This window comes from Sebastes fasciatus, chromosome 12 (genome assembly GCF_043250625.1).
Source record: "Sebastes fasciatus isolate fSebFas1 chromosome 12, fSebFas1.pri, whole genome shotgun sequence".
In the NCBI taxonomy this organism is placed as follows: Eukaryota; Metazoa; Chordata; class Actinopteri; order Perciformes; family Sebastidae; genus Sebastes; species Sebastes fasciatus.
The window spans coordinates 21,114,492-21,131,080 of record NC_133806.1 but is presented as its reverse complement, the minus strand read 5'-3'; the positions used below and the strand labels follow the sequence as shown (position 1 = coordinate 21,131,080).

Below are 16,589 nucleotides of genomic sequence, written 5' to 3'. Positions count from 1 at the left end.
AATTCACCCTGCTCCAAATGATTCAGCTGCAGCGCTCAAAACACAACAGAAGTGAATTGGAGAATTGGATTTTATAGGAATCTGTACTGTATATGAGTATATTTAAGTATTAGAGATTTTCCCTTTAACCACAAACCTTTCAAACACACTGTACAGCTTGCTGTTGATGGGAAAAACTCCATTTTCATGCAGTATCATGTAGTCAAGTGTTCAAACATAGTGCCTGATTTCTTGCTTTGCTCAGCCAACTGAGGGTAATTGAAACCACACTGATGTTTGCCAAAGTAATAATATTTTGTGGTCGGAGCACAATTTTCTTTAAAGCCATTAAAACAAATATGTGGACGCGAATAAAAAAAAAGTGGTTCACGGCTTTTGATTTCCTCCGGATTAAAAATGCCTCTATATTCCTGTCACAAATAAGTCTCTGAAACACTGACTATACATCCAGACTGTAAGTTATATAATCAACAAGTCACTATAGAGGTTAATTAATTTCCTAGAGAGCTGACTGATGAGGGAAACCTGGATGACATGTGTGGTTAACAAGCTTGTCAGCTTACTTTTTGTGGTCTGGCACAATCAAAGTTTTCCACGTCTCCACGACAGTTTGGAGAAAGCAGTATCTATAGAGCAGCTGAATCTGAATGAATGATTGAAAGTTTTGTTTTCAGTAAATTATTCAGAGTTATTTAGTTTTTTTCAATCAAGCTATTTTAACTTAAATATGATAAAAAAAAACAGCAAAACAACAGAGTATGAAATCATACAGCTACAACCGGCCAGGTACTTCAGTAAAAACCTACAGCTGACGGACTAGCAGCAGAACTTTCTGGAAGAATAGAAATGTGTTTATAGTACATTTACATAGCAGATGAGGCTGTCATAAGTTTGAACCCACAAAACTTAAACAAATGGCAATATGTGCCCTCCAGTGGGAGTGGGAATCTAATAAAGACCAAGGAAATCTAATCTGGGGACTGGCAAGTAGGATAACTTTCATCGTCTGACTACAAATTGAAGAAAAACTCAAAACGGTGCATGCCATCAAAGTTAACCAGCATCTCAACAAATGAACAAACAGTGAAGAGCGAGCTCACCGGCTGAGGTTTGCGATTATGGAGAGAAGGAATTCAGTGATCAGATCAGATCAGATTCAGTGAGAACATTCCCTGGGTTTCATGGTCCGGCACACATATATATGCACACGCTACCAAAAACACCAACTGCCACAAACACAACAAAATCACTTTAGGCAGGTCTTGGCAGACCCGGTCTCGTCAGCCCGCAGTGTTCACTCGGCTCATTGTGGTCTGGCAAGACTCAACAGGCGTTTGGTTGGAGACGTCATTTAACGTTGGCTGTACGAAGGATGACTGACAGGTCTGGCCTTCACACATCAACATAAGCCATCTCCATTTAAGGGTAAAACGAGGACATAATTCACCTGTCTGGCAGTACTGTATATTGGCTTTGTTGAATTCAGTATCATACTGATGATGTGAGAAAAATGCTATAAATTTACCAGTGTTGAGTAGCTACAACAGAAAGTATGTTACTAGAAAGAATGTCTACGTTTCTGAACCAACAATACGTTGCATGAATATGTTTCATATCAGCCTTGTATCACGCTTGCAGAAATGCACAATGCCGTGTGGTTAATGTTGTGAAAGGATTGGTTAAGTTCAGGCAACAAAACTACTTGGTTAAGGTTAGAAAAAAAATCATGGTTTGTGTTAAAATAATAACATAACTACTGTAAATAAATACCAACCACCCTTAGCGCTCTATATATACTACGTCGCTTGCTCTGACCGAATGTACAAACGTAGACATTCAACGTATCTGTGGTTTGCAGTAACGGACAATGCCAATATTTTTTTCCTGGCAACTGGGTTGCACTATCTTAGTTTAATCTTGCTAATTAAACACAAAGTCCAACTCATTAGCTATTTGGTAATTAACCAAAGTAATGGACAAATCGAACGTTTGACATGATGATGGTGCTAGATGAAAAGTCATCTGCAGTGAATCTGAGGGCAATCCATCCCATAGTTGTCAAGATATTTCACTCAAAATGAGAAATGTCAACCTCATGGTGGAACTAGATCAGGGGTGCCCAAACCTTTTCCTTTGGAGGGCCCAAACTGGAACTCAATGGTTGGCCACGGGCCAAAAGTTAACACCTATTGTATTGTACTGTTAAGATGCAAAATGGTACGAGGATCCCAAGTTCCCCTAATTAAGTATTATTTTAGCTTTTACATAGTTAACCCCTTAAAATTCACATGCTGAATACAATTGGGCTCATTAACAGTCATTTTCATTCACATATCTTGAGGTCAGAGGTCAAAGGACCCGTGTGAAAATGGCCATGCCAGTTTTTCCTCACCGAACGTTGGCCTAAATTTCGAGCATTATTTAACCTCCTTCCCGGCAAGCTAACATGAAAACCAAGCATGCTACAGCCTCCGAAAGACTAGACTAGATGAAAAGTCAGGGGATCACCAAAGTCAGTAGGATTCATTATTTGGAAACAACACACGTCTGTATAAAATTTCATGGCACTTCACCCAATATTGATATTTTAGTCTGGTCCAAAGTCGTGGTATGACTGAAAGAACCAAAAAAATGACTGACATGAGATAGAGGATAGAAATAAGTACATCATGAAATTTGACCCTCACACTAAAGGCCTAGTCTGGCTTTAGAGGGGTAACATTTTTGAAAATCCTTATACAAGCTTGTTTGATGTTTGTTGTCACACAGACTAGAGTGGTAAAGACTTGGCAGAATACAATGAAACACAATGTTCACCATGAAAAACGGCACTGAGGATAATCTGATAACTCTGTAGTTACACAGAAAAGCAATAAACAGTGCATTACACAGATTGATGGGATGAAACACTGATACTCTCTGCAAAGCAAACTGCAGCTCGGGAGTTTTGCGGCTGCACTTGAGCAACAAAAGCAGAAAACGTTGCCCTTTTCTCTTCGTCCTATGCTATCCAACCTGTGACTTGTATATCCGTAATGCTGATAACAACATGACCAATCATGCAAAGCCAAAACAAACAACTGTGACCAATGAAAGAAATACTGTTGCAGGCTTAGCAACAGGGACAGCTCGCTCTCACAAAATCGGAAACGCCATCCCTCCCCCTCGCTGACAAAGAAACATTATGCTTTCACACTGACAAAAAAAAAAAAATCTACCATGGAATTTAGCTCATGAAGTTAAATTCAATTCAATACAAGTCAATCTTGTTACACCGCTTGTTATGAAGACAATTTCGAAATAGGGCTGTCAAACAATTAAAATATTTTTTCGCAATTAATCGCATGATTGTCCGTAGTTAATCACGATTAATCGCAAATTAAGCGCACATTTCTTTTCTGTTCAAAATGTACCTTAAAATGGAGATTTGTCAAGTATTTAATACTCTTATCAACATGGGAATGGGCAAATATGCTGCTTTATGCAAATATGTGTATATATTTATTATTGGAAATCAATTAACACAAACAAATGACAAATAATGTCCAGAAACACTCACAGGTACTGCATTTAGCATAAAACAATATGCTCAAATCATAACACGGCAAACTGCAGCCCAACAGGCAACAACAGCTGTCAGTGTGTCAGTGTGCTGACTTGACTATGACTTACCCCAAACTGCATGTGATTATCATAAAGTGGGCATGTCTGTAAAGAGGAGACTCGTGGGTACCCATAGAACCCATTTTCATTCACATATCTTGAGGTCAGAGGTCAAGGGATCAAGTTTGGAGCATTATTTAACCTCACACAGGTATGACATGGTTGGTACCAATGGATTCCTTAGGTTTTCTAGTTTCATATGACACCAGTATATTCACTATTATACTATATTATACTCTTTATACCATATTCACTACAGATTCAGTATATTCTAGCTTCAAAACTAAGCCCACTACAACCTAAAGATCACAAAGTTGTGTTAACGTGTTAAAGAAATGAGTGGCGTTAAAACAAATTTGCGTTTTGAGATCATGTAATTGCACACACAAGGCATTGTTTTTTTGTCTCATCCTCTTCTCGCTCAGAGACAAATTGATTTCACCCCCCCCCCCTCTCTCTCCAAAACTCTCAGTAGGGTTTCTCCTGATCTCCCTCTTCTGTGTAATTTAGGCACTCCCACAGTAATGGACACCCTACTCAGGGGCAGCGAGTGGGAACCAAGCCCCGCCGCTCCGGCTACTGTACTCTCAAAGAATCTTGATCAGCTTCTCAGATACACACTACTACAGCTTGGTAGTGAGACAAAGGAAGAAAGAGAGAGAGAGAGAGAAAGAGAAAGAGAGAGAGAGAGAGAGAGAGAGAGAGAGAGAGAGAGAGAGAGGGTCTTGGAGAACGAGGAAGAAGAAGAGTCGAGGGAGCTGAACCTTGTATCTCCTCAGCTGGTCACATGCTACCAGCCGTGCAGCTCCTGCGGTCTCCCTATGGGAGCGGGTGTCAGAGTGAAATATGGCGTTCACCCTGGAGATGCACCAGAAGCACTGTGCACCCACACAGCCTCTTTCTCCTCCCTCTCCCTAGCCCCCTTCACTGGCCTGTCAATCAGCTGACATCGGGGCAAGACTCCGGGTGTCCTCGGAGGGCGAGCGCGGTGCCATTAAGCATATTAGAGTTGCAGAGTGTTGATGAAAAATCAGAGTCTGCAGTGACTAAGCTGGGGTTGCTCCGTAGCGCCGTGCTGACGGTGCAAAGCAGGGAGAAAAAAAGAGGGAGGAGGTGGTGGGGGACTACCTGGTTGCAAACACTGGGACTGCTGACTGTATGAGGTTGTTGAGGACACGAGGATTACATAATAGAAATCACTGTAACACCTCCGACGGAGGAAGAGCTACCTACAGCGTTCTCTGTCCTGTTCCCCAAAATATATATATATAGACCATGTAGAGCTGCCACGATAAGTAGATTAATCGATTAGTTGTCAGCTATTAAATTAATCGCCAACTATTTTGATAATTGATTAATCGTTTTGAGTAATTTTTTTAATTAAAAAATGCTTCTTCAATGTGAATATTTTCTGGTTTCTTTACTCCTCTATGACAGTAAACTGATTATCTTTGAGTTGTGGACTAAACAAGACATTTGAGGACGTCATCTTGGGCTTTGGGAAACACTGATTGACATTTTTCACCATTTTTCTGACATTTAGACTAAACAATTAATCGATTAGTCGAGAAAATAATCATCAGAATAATTGACAATGAAAATTGCAGCCCTCCATCATGCATTTCAAAGTCAAAGCTTTTGTCTTGGTTACGGCTGCAAATCCTAAATTCATATAAAATGTATAATATCCAATTAGTTTATAACTTTACTGTTATGTGCCTCTATCCCAGTATGTGCTGGGAAACGCTGCAGATTCTGCACAGGATAAGAGGTTAGAAACTGGATTGATGGATGCACTTTCATGTGTTAGCCTCAACCGAGCGGCACCATCACCTGACCATTCGTCTTCCAACTGTTAATCCACCGTGACAGTGTGACAAATGTGACACGGGATTACTTCACTCAGGCTGCAGTGTGTTGTGGAGCTGGATGATTCACCTGCTGTCATGCCTTTTGTTTGACTATGAGTCTGGTGGAGGAACTCTGTCTCATAGAGGATTATTAGGGGTTTTCAGACAGACAGTTAAATAAGCAAATACGGGTTTGTCCTCACATGATCTCAGACTCACGCTAAAGCAGTCTGACTCGTCGCCTGACTGCTCATGTCTGCTGCACAGCTGGAGATATGAGATCTCAGCAATTACTTTTGCGAGTATAATGTTATCATAAATAAAATGATAGAATCAATGAACAGAACTACAAAAATTAAACAGAGTTGTAATAAGCCATAGTTTTCCCTTAACTAAAAATCATGTATACTTAACATTTCACTGACCGCTTTTGAACACTATGCAGTTTTAAATCTTTGGATGTATTTTCTCTTAGTTGATTAGTCGACTAATCGGCCGTTTTGTCTAGTCGACTGAGATCTCTTTAGTCAATTAGCCATTTCTTATGCTTTTTTCATGCTGAATGACGTATTTCCGATCCGTTGATTAAATCAACTATTCAATTAGTGGACAAAATCATTCGAGTGTTACTCGACTAACAATTTCTTTGGTGAAGGACATTCCTTTAACCAAGTTACAAAAATTAATGCAGATCTGATTAATTTACAAGGATGAATTACACAACTCAAGCAACACTCTGCTAACATAATCATACTGCACAGAAATGAATGGAAATAAGTGCATACCTAGATTAGTAAACAAAATACATGAACATTTCTAAAACACAGCAGCATAGTTTGCAGAATGGAGAGTTGTGATGTAAAGTATATGTGGTTTGTAGTAAATGAGCGAAACATGGAAAAACTACAGGTATAGTCTAGAGCTGCAACGATTAATTGATTAGTTGTCAACCATTTCATTAATTGCCAACTATTTTGATAATCGATTAATCGGTTATGATTAAGAATTGCAGTTCTTGTATAGTCCTTTATGGGCCTTTGTTTCTTGTATCTGCTGCTTTACAGTAGACCCAAGTAGGACTGATACTGGCGATTATTCTTATCTGACGATGATTTGTTTGGTCTATGAAATATCAAAAAGTTAACACAACTTTATAGAGCTCAGGGTTTTCGTCTGACCAAATGTCCAAAAATCACAAAGTATTCAGATTACTATAATATATATGACAAAGAGAAGCAGCAAATCCTGCCATTTTGAGAGGCTTGAAACACAGAATGTGTAATATTTTTTGCCATTATTTTTGCTTGAAAAATAACAAAAACAATCCCGATCAGTTATCAAAAGTTATCATTTTTCTCTCAATTGACTTATTGGTTAATCAACTTCAACTTATAGAGTCAAGCTACTCACAAACTTTGACTTATCTGATTCAAAAGATGTGGACCACAGGAATAGGCATCACTGGCCGACACTTGTTTTCCGTTTCCTGTCTTTTCTCTCTTCCAGTCACTGTTGCCGTTATGTTATTAATGTATTATCAAATAGGGAAATTCCCATGTATGCTGAATTTAATTACCCTCTTGCTATGTTTCTCAGAATCATTCACCAGCAGTATTTAGCAGGAGAACCAGAGTGCTTTGCAAAGTTTAGGCCTACACTTGGTTACACATTAGGCCTTCCCCGTCTCTTGCAGAATAATAGCGGGCTATGAAAGACCTTTCCACTGCTTTGGCACAGTACAAATGTACCGTAGTGTCGAGAGATAGGTTTGGCAGTGCTGGACTAGAATATGACAGGCACTCTGATTTTATTGAAGTACAGTGGTAGCCTGTGTTCTGTCTAGACCGAGCTAGGAAAGTTGTCTGTAGGAATGCTCATGCAAATATTGACCTTCAATTAGGTGAAACAGACGCCCTCGCTTAGGGGCTGCAGTATGGAAGCATCAGCAAAAACATCGTACACAAACAGTCACGGAATATATATAAACACGCAGAGACATACCTACACAGCGTACACAAACACGTCTTGGGTAAATACGTCTTCGTTTGCAGCGTGACATCAAATGGAAGACAGCTGCAAAGTGAGTTTGAACCTCAAACAGGATGTCAACACAGCATCGGTGGCAAAAACCACAACAAAAAATGAAAAGTTCTATCCCAACGCAACACACACACACACAGACCGAAATCTGTAGAGATTTGTGCCCTTTAATGGGGTGAGGAGCAAATGACCTTCCCAAGTGATGGCAGTCGACCACACTCCTGCATAATTAACAGCATCTAAAACGAGGTGTTCTTTATGTGACCTTACCTGACAATGTCAGGACGCAGCTTGCCTGCAGGGACTATATGCGGTAAATAATGTGCCGCTCACACATAGACCAACTTGTTTCAGATGTTTTGTATATTAGATTATGGATCGTAAAGCAGAGTATATGGCCCTGAATATAAAAGGGAGCGTGCCTCAGAGAGCGCCACGCGAGCCAACACATCTCAAAGCACGAAGGCATGCCAGGTAAGAGAGCGTTCCTCAAGGCTGAACATGGTACACCGCAGACTGACAGAGAGACAAAACACATGTGGATTGTACTGAAGGCTGCTCCACCGACTCCACAGGGCTTTTAAAGAGTGCGGCTAAAAGGAGGAGGAGGGGGCCGGGGGGGTCCAGGGGTTAGTTCAACCGCTCTGCTTCAGTGACAGTGACATGGCTGGGGAGGATTGTGCTGGAGCATCGCCTGCTGCCTTGATTTGCTCGGTAGATCCGCGGCAGGGTTGGAAGGATTTTCCTCCCAAAGCCCTCTTACCCTCCCGCAGAGCAGAAATCCCCTCCAATCCTCACTCGCTGTTACTGCGGGGGACGCCTTACACGCTGAGACAAAGGACTCCAGAGAAGGAGGAGAGGAGAGGAGAGGAGAGGAGAGGAGAGGAGAGGAGAGGAGAGGAGAGGAGAGGAGAGGAGAGGAGAGGAGAGGAAAAGGAATAAGAAGAGATTAGAGGACAGGATAGGAAAGGAACTAGAGGAGAGGAGAGGAGAGGAGAGGAAAATAAATGATAATAGAGGAGAGGAAAAGCGATGAGAAGCGAGGAGAAGAAACCTTAAGACAGGAGAGGAAAAGAAATTATAATAGAGGAGAGGAACAGAGAGGAAACTAGAGGAAAAGTAATGAGTGGAGAGGAAAGGAGAGGAGAGGAAACTAGAGGACAGGAGAGGAAAAGAAACAAGAAGAGAGGAGAGAAGACAAGCGGAGAGGAAAGGAACTGGCAGAGAGGGAAAAATTAAGAAAGGAAGCCAGTATAAGGACATAAATATCATTAGAAAACGTTATCCATTAGTAAAGTATACTTTACTGTCTCTCGCCATGGCACCGGGATAAGCAAGCAGTGGTGCCCAACATTTAAATGAGAAACACATTTTGGAGGAAGTAAAGCAGAGATTAACCACAAGTTCTCTCTGGAGGTGTTAGTTAATCAACACAGACTAGTGTGATGAGCAGACACCTGGAGGCTGCTGTGTGTGTGTGTGTGCAGATGCAGTGTGTGTGTGAGTGTGTGTGCTGAGGGGTGTGGTGGTCAGGAGGGACCCAGAGAGAGAAAGCGAGAGATTTGGAAGAGGCAGAGATATCTAGTCGTGAAATGCGATACATCGCCTGTGTCACCGATCAATGAGCACACACTGGGCGACGTGCATCTAGAGCCAATCTTTCAAGGCAAGGAGAGCTGCATGCCCGACCTCCTGAGGCTGGGTGAGCTTTAATTCCTTCATTCAAATCTGAATATATCCAGTGATTGATAAGCTGCCACTTGTGTTATCACTTTTTTTCGGGCAGTTGCCTGGCAGCCTCTCCCCAAAAAGCGTTACACAATGAGATCCTGGCCGAGCCCTTCACAGACATACCTGTGGTAAAAGCTGCGCAGAAGCTCACTATCACTATTGCACAACTCTGGCCACTGTGGAAAGTGAACACCTGCACAAAAATGCCCTAAATGTTCATACAAGAAGAAAACAGATTACACACAGAAGAGAACAATAGAAGTCTAGTCAGAGTGACATTTTATGTCCCAGTGAAAACTTCATGTAATAAACCTATTCTGAGGGAGGATTACCCCCTCCACATTCCACTTGGCTACCAACTTGTGCCGAAGCAGCTAATGATTAACTCTTATACGAAGGGGAGTGTTTGAATGAGTAAACCCCTCTGCTGCGCGTCCTCTCCTCTCCCTGTCGAAACCTGCGCCGCCTATCATCGTCCACACACATCATTATATAACCTGCGGGCTGGCACACATGGGAGCGGGGCCAGACAGAAGGCACACTAACACACATATACAGGACAGACTCTTGCTCTCTGGCAAACACAAGGAAATTCTATCTGCGTTTGAGAGGGGGGCAGCCAACACAGCGGCCTGGGCGAGAGGTTGAGTCGAGGCCAGACGCTGACAGGCAACCGCACCCCCCCCCGACACAAACACACACACTGACCCAAATGACACCAAAACTGAACTCTGACTACAGCGAAAACTAAATAACATCTATTCAGAATTAGGGCTGACAAAGTTAACGCGATAATAACGCGTTAACGCAAATCCGTTTTAACGCCACAAATTTGTTTAATGCATTAACGCAATTGCTCTTTTGAAGTTTGATGTGAAGATAGTGGTGTCATATGAAACTAGAAAACCTAAGGAATCCATTGGTACCAACCATGTCATACTAGCTTGTTGCGAAAGAGGTTAAATAATGCTGCAAACTTACGTTACATTTTGCGAGGAAAAACTGCCATGGCCATTTTCAAAGGGGTCCCTTGACCTCTGACCTCAAGATATGTGAATGAAAATGGGTTCTATGGGTACCCACGAGTCTCCCCTTTATTGACATGCCCACTTTATGATAATTACATGCAGTTTGGGGCAAGTCATAGTCAAGTCAGCACACTGACACACTGACAGCTGTTGTTGCCTGTTGGGCTGCAGTTTGCCATGTTATGATTTGAGCATATTTTTAATGCTAAATGCAGTACCTGTGAGGGTTTCTGGACAATATTCGTCATTGTTTTGTGTTGTTAATTGATTTCCAATAATCAATATACACATACATTTGCATAAAACAAGCATATTTGCAGACTCTCATGTTGATAAGAGTATTTACACTTGACAAATCTCTCTTTAAGGTACATTTTGAACAGATAAAAAAAAAGTGTGATTAATTTTTGATTAATAAAATATTTGAATCGAATGACAGCCCTATTCAGAATGCAACGGATTGCATGCAACTAAATTATTAGGCTAGTGGGGCATTTGTGAAGTTGCCAGACTGACACTCCTGGCCTCCATTTTGCATGTGTTGTATGTGTGTGAGTGTGTGTGTGTGTTTGTACAAGTGTGTATCCAAAGTCTTGTTCCTGGTTCACTCCGGTCTCCAAGCACTACAGTGGCTCTATTCTTCTCGGGTGCTTCAGAGAACAGAATTAATAGCCATCAGCAGGGACATGAAAAGGTTGTGTCCACCAGCCACCAGGATTTTACAGCCTTCAGTGGGTGTGTGTGTGTGTGTGTTTGTTTTCTTTGCAGGAGACTGATAACAATGCCATGCTTCTTGCAAAGAAAACTTTAAAACATGCTCGTACATGCCATTTAATACTTTGTGTCATCTGCGGAGCCAACAGCCGTGCGTGAAGCAGAACGGGATGCCAACTAACACGCTTGTTCACTTTTTTTTTTCTCTACAGGGTCACACCATCCGTGTAACACCTAAGAATTTCACATCAAGGGGTCAGACTAAACTGTCGCTCTCACTCGTGGGAGAAAAAAAAAAAGAGAAAAAAAACTGCAGATCATCCCCTGATCCTTTGCTCCAGCGTGGCCGCGGTTATCAGGCCGCGATTATCTGCAGGAGGTGTGTCTGAAGGCCTGAGCAAGGAACTCCACACGACCCTCTTGCTGCCCATGGCATCTCGTGAATTTAGACCAACAGGTCGCCACCTGCAAGGCTGACTCAGTGTGTGAGAGATGGAGAAGTGGAGAGGGAATGCCACGTGAATGAAAGTAGGGATAAGTTGTTGAGTGGATCTGCGTTAATTGGCTGAAAACTTTTCCCATGTGGCGTGTTGCCTGTGCCAGGGGAGAGACACACAAGCACACACGAACCAGCCTGACTAACTGACTGAGGTCTTCGGTAATCAGTTTTAGTGCTGACAGATTTGCTTTTATTGTACCAGAACAAACTCATTGCGCAAGTCCACAGCTACGATACTAAATACCAGAGCTTTTCTGTAATGAATTGGCACCGCTAAACGAAAACAGGTTGTGCAGCTATACACATAATAGCGCATTCACTTCCAGCTTTAAAAAATACTAATTATCCTCTTTACAAGCCACCTTCTAACATTTCAGCCAAGTTACAATGGTATAAAGACATCAAAGCAAGTCTGACTCGCAAGCTTTTATCCCCGTCCATGCCGAAACCATAAATGGCAGCGAGTTTTTCAACGATCAAATGCTTCACGATGTCAAACAATCTTGGAAATTTTGCGAGGAAACGGAGCGGCGCTCTCCTCGGGTGCCTGCTGAGCTGGTGCCTTTCTTTAGCCAGCAGCACCACAAGTGGTCTTGATCCAGGCCAGAGTGGAGCACTGTGAGGCTGCCACTCTGTGCTGATTCAATAAGAAGTAATTGCATATTGGCCTCTTTCCACTCATGGTGTGACACTTTACTGTATGTAAGTTACAGTACGGACCCAGAGTGAGGGGGAAGGAAGGACACTGCAGCATTGCTGCTATTGTTATGGCTACATTCTTTGGATTGCATGGGGGGTTGCATTGAGGAGATATTGAACCTCCACTTTGGGGATGTCCTTGACCAAAGAAATTCTTCGTCGACAAACACTCATACGATTTTGTCAACTAATTAGTTGATTTTATCGCCAAATCTGAAAAAAACTGAGTTTCTCCACAAGGAATCACACAAAAACACCACTTTAAATCCACACATGTGCTCATAAATTCCTTGGAAATAAGTCATTCAGCATGAAAAAAGCATAAAAAACGACTAAGCCACTAAAGAAATCTTAGTCTACAAGGACCAAAAAGATTGACTAAGAGGGGACAGCAGTACTCCACTGATATAAAAAAAAAGTATTTCTCAGCAGCACCTGGCTTTTGTGGTCTTCATCTGCAGAGAGCAGCACACTTCAAGTGCTTTCCGTACCTCACTTCCTGCCAAACTGGCATTAGAGACACAAAAAGTGCAATGACTCATGACAAGCATCTTATTTATTTGTGATTTCTTCACCTGATGTAGGCCTAATATCAATATAGACTATATCAATATTAGGGGTGTGAGAAGATATTGGAAATAGTGAGTATCGCGATATTATGTTTTGTGATACTGTATCCATTCTCAAAGACACTAGGCCTATAGCATGTTTTAATCAATGGCTTGCATGCAAAGATTAACTCAGTCAATACTTTATTTCGTTGGCAAAGAGAAGCACCCTCTCGGTGTATGTGCCGTCTGAAAGTAGTGCTATGATGTTGGATGTTACAGTTACTGTGATAAATGCATATCCCGCTGCTCTGATTGCATACAAAAGTAAACTTTTTTGTTTTTTAACTCTGATTATATGCATATGGTGGTGTATTCTTTATACTATGACAGTTTTCCTAAAATTATATTTTAAAAAATCACAATATATTGCCTTGTTTACAGTATCGCTACACATCACAATATATTGAATCGTAACCCCTGTATCATGATACGCATCGTATCTGCAGATTCTTGCCAATACACAGCCCTAATCAATATATCCATACACTCATGCTTCGCAACTCAAAGTACTGACAGTTATGAGCTCATAGATAGATAGATAGATAGATAGATAGATAGATAGATAGATAGATAGATAGATAGATAGATAGATAGATAGGGCTGGGCGATATGGAGAAAATCAAATATCACAATATTTTTAACCAAATACCTCGATATCGATATTGCGACAATATTGTAGGGTTGACTTTTGGTGCTGTTACGATGACATTTTTGAGAAATATTCGTCAGTAATGTGGATATAATGACTAAGTAAGACAATAAAACAGAACAGTCTGTAAGTTCAGAAAATGACATCACTTTACTGTAATGCAGCCTTTAAAACCAGGAACACTTATGCCATATTAGGATATTATGATATCCTATTGCCCAGCCCTGATAGATATATAGATATATAGATAGATAGATAGATAGATAGATAGATAGATAGATATCAAGGTTAAAACTGCTAACTCAAAGACTTCCTGTTACTCTATCCAGCATGTAAATGGTTTGTAAGGAAACTAGTTACCATAATAAACGTGTCAAACAACAGTCACACAGTCATTCAGTGTGTCTGTACGTAAATTCCCTGCTACCATAATATTATCATTATACCCAGCTAGGTGAACAGTGTGCTTGGAAGATATATTAACTTGAAGCACAGTTACTGATTGCCAAAATAAACCTTCACCATAATATCTCACATAAAACAGCTGATCAACAAAAAGCATGATGTCATCCCCCTTAAAAAATCCTGCAAGTGTAGGTGTAGCCCATCACAAATAAGTTCTCCAGAGAGGAATCTTACATTTTGTGCGTAAAAGCCTGCGTGCGTCAGTCAGTCAGTCAGTGCGCACTGTTGCTCTCTCTCCTCTCAGCCGGTTTGTTATTAAGGACAAACTGCTGCGTGATGAAGAAGCAGCATCTGCTGTCAGTCAGCTGGATGTGCAGCGACACACCGCCGCTGCTGCTGCTGCTGCTGCACACTGGAGTTACAGACTCTCACCAAAAATCCCTCTCAACTCACTGCTGCTGCATCTTTTCCTCCATCACATATCATCACAACAGGCAACTTCATGACTCAGTCTGACTGTGAAAACAGCAGCTCAACTTCACACCCTCCTCAACATGACAAGTGGAAAGTAATAAACATAATTTGCAATATTTACCAGCTTGCTACAGTGCTGCTGCAGCCATTTATCCCGGAGCGAATAAAGGGCCAGAAGTCCGCATTTCCTGGATCGCTCCGCGCCGGATGGAGCTGCTCTCCGCGGCCGTCCGCTGTGCTTCTGTGGAGGGAGAGCCGGAGGGGCTCGGGAGGCTTCCCACTGTTGTTGTTGTTGTTGTTGTTGTTGTGTCAGTCCGGACAGCGATGCCACATTCAGCTGATCGCCACAACAAAACAACATCTCGCCCCTACGCGAAACGCCACTCCAGCAGGCTCCAGCACCACCCCGCACGGCAGGTCCGACGAGCAACGCCTCTTTCTCGGCCTCCAACCAATGAGCTGGCACGTCGAGCACCGCTTCGTTAATATTCATAAGGCTGCAGAGGCAGCTATTGGTTGAGAGGAGAAGTTCCTGGTTATAATGCTATTAATTCTTAATTAGCCAGGCCAACTCTCATGCTTTAATAGCAGACTGATTGAGGTAATCATGTGCACCCTCTGATCTGAGCTTCTGCCTGATTCTGCAGCAATATTTCATCCACCACATAGTTATATTGTAACTTATAAAAAATGTGAGTTTCAGACATTCTGGTGACTTTTAAAGGGACTGTTTGTAAGAATCAGAAATGCTTCCTAACAGCGACACCTGTCGCCATTAAGTCAACGAAAGTCAGCGTCGGGTTCGGGCTTTTGCTCGCTCTACAAAGGCATGAACGAGCATCGCTCAAAACAGTGAGGCGACACACGTCAGCTAAAACCACAATATCACTCTATATTTCACCTGCTCGGCAGTAATGTTAGCTGACCAGACGAAGGTCTCTCCATGAATCACCGCTGATCCTAGTGTTGGCTTTTCCTGCTTCAGCCTCCCAACCGCGTTCGGAGGGAACTGGGGAGACACCGGAGTTTTTGTCAGAGACGATAACGTTTCTCGCTGCGGAGCCCCGTCACTTCACAAGACACGGAAAACCTCTGTTGGTCTGGAGGAGCTGCAGCAGTTATTTCTGCACAAACGTCCGCTGTACATTCACTAGATATACTCAGAGCTAAACTAACTGTTCTGCAGTGTGGAGTGTGCGCGCATGCACGTGAGGTGGAGCGAGCTGAGTGAAGGCAAGCAGGCAGAGGAGCAGAGGAGCAGAGACTCCGGCCCTGGAGACCAAAGCTACGGTCTCCCCAGCGTCCTCCGACCGCAGCCAACACTGTTTAACTTGCGAGCGCAAGCGTGAGCAAGAGGACGCTGACTGTCGTTGACTTAACGGCCACAGGTGTCACTATTAACAACCAATTTCAGCTCTCCCCCACCAGGAAAAGATATTTTGGTGTAGCTCTATTGCCGTCCGGGTGGAAACAGTAGGGCTTATACACGCTGTACAGTGCCAGAGACAGGTTGAGATAACGAAAAGGAAAAAAAAAAGATGTACCATAAATTGGGAGAATTGTGACCCTGGGAGGAAACCGGGAGTGGGCAACGAAAAAACAGGAGGCTCCCAGGAAAATCGTGAGGGTTAGCAAGTATGCTCCTGCCATACCGCAAGAATGAATAGGCTACCTGAAGAGATGCTGACACGGCATCACACGCAAGAGAGATATAATGGAGGTCAGGATGTGAGGCCACAAATCAATTAACTTCCCCTGGATGACTGCGTGAACTGTTAAAGGGCCACACGGGCGGTGTTTTGCAATCGTTTGCACACAGCTCTGAGTGAATTTCCTGCATCTGACCTCCTCATACCATGAGGAACCAAGAGTGTGGCGGGGGGAGAGATGAGGGTCAGATTCAGTAAAGGCCACTAAGAGAAGCAGTCCTGGTATCCTTGAGATCAAATGGTGCTCTAAAGGCCAGCGCACATCAGAGCTCACAGGTGGTGGCGACTGGCAGCACACCTCATCTTTTCACCATCACTGTCATGGTGCACAGCACAGGTCATATAAGGACAACAACAGCTACATTTTTCATGACGTCTAGGTGGAGGAGAGACTGGTGTAGAATAAGAAACATTTCATTCTAACGTACAGTTAGTCCCGCTCTTTTCTGTCTCGTATTTTTCAGAGCCTGTCTGTGCATCTGCATCCAGCACGCTAAACTCTTTGTTCCCGGTTGTT

General features: G+C 42.6%; 1 protein-coding gene across 5 annotated transcripts in view; it reads right to left on the bottom strand.

The window, feature by feature from the left end:
- hivep3b (HIVEP zinc finger 3b) overlaps nt 1–14,789 on the bottom strand; it is a 48,282-nt gene extending 33,493 nt beyond the window's left edge. For 4 of the 5 annotated variants that reach the window (XM_074654090.1, XM_074654089.1, XM_074654093.1 and 1 more), the window contains exon 1: nt 14,485–14,789. The gene's annotated coding sequence lies outside the window, so the exon portion shown is untranslated. Of the gene's footprint in view, nt 1–14,123; nt 14,148–14,484 lie in introns of those variants that run through there. The other variant, XM_074654092.1, reaches the window with a different exon arrangement.
- Nucleotides 14,790–16,589: the final 1,800 nt, after the last annotated feature.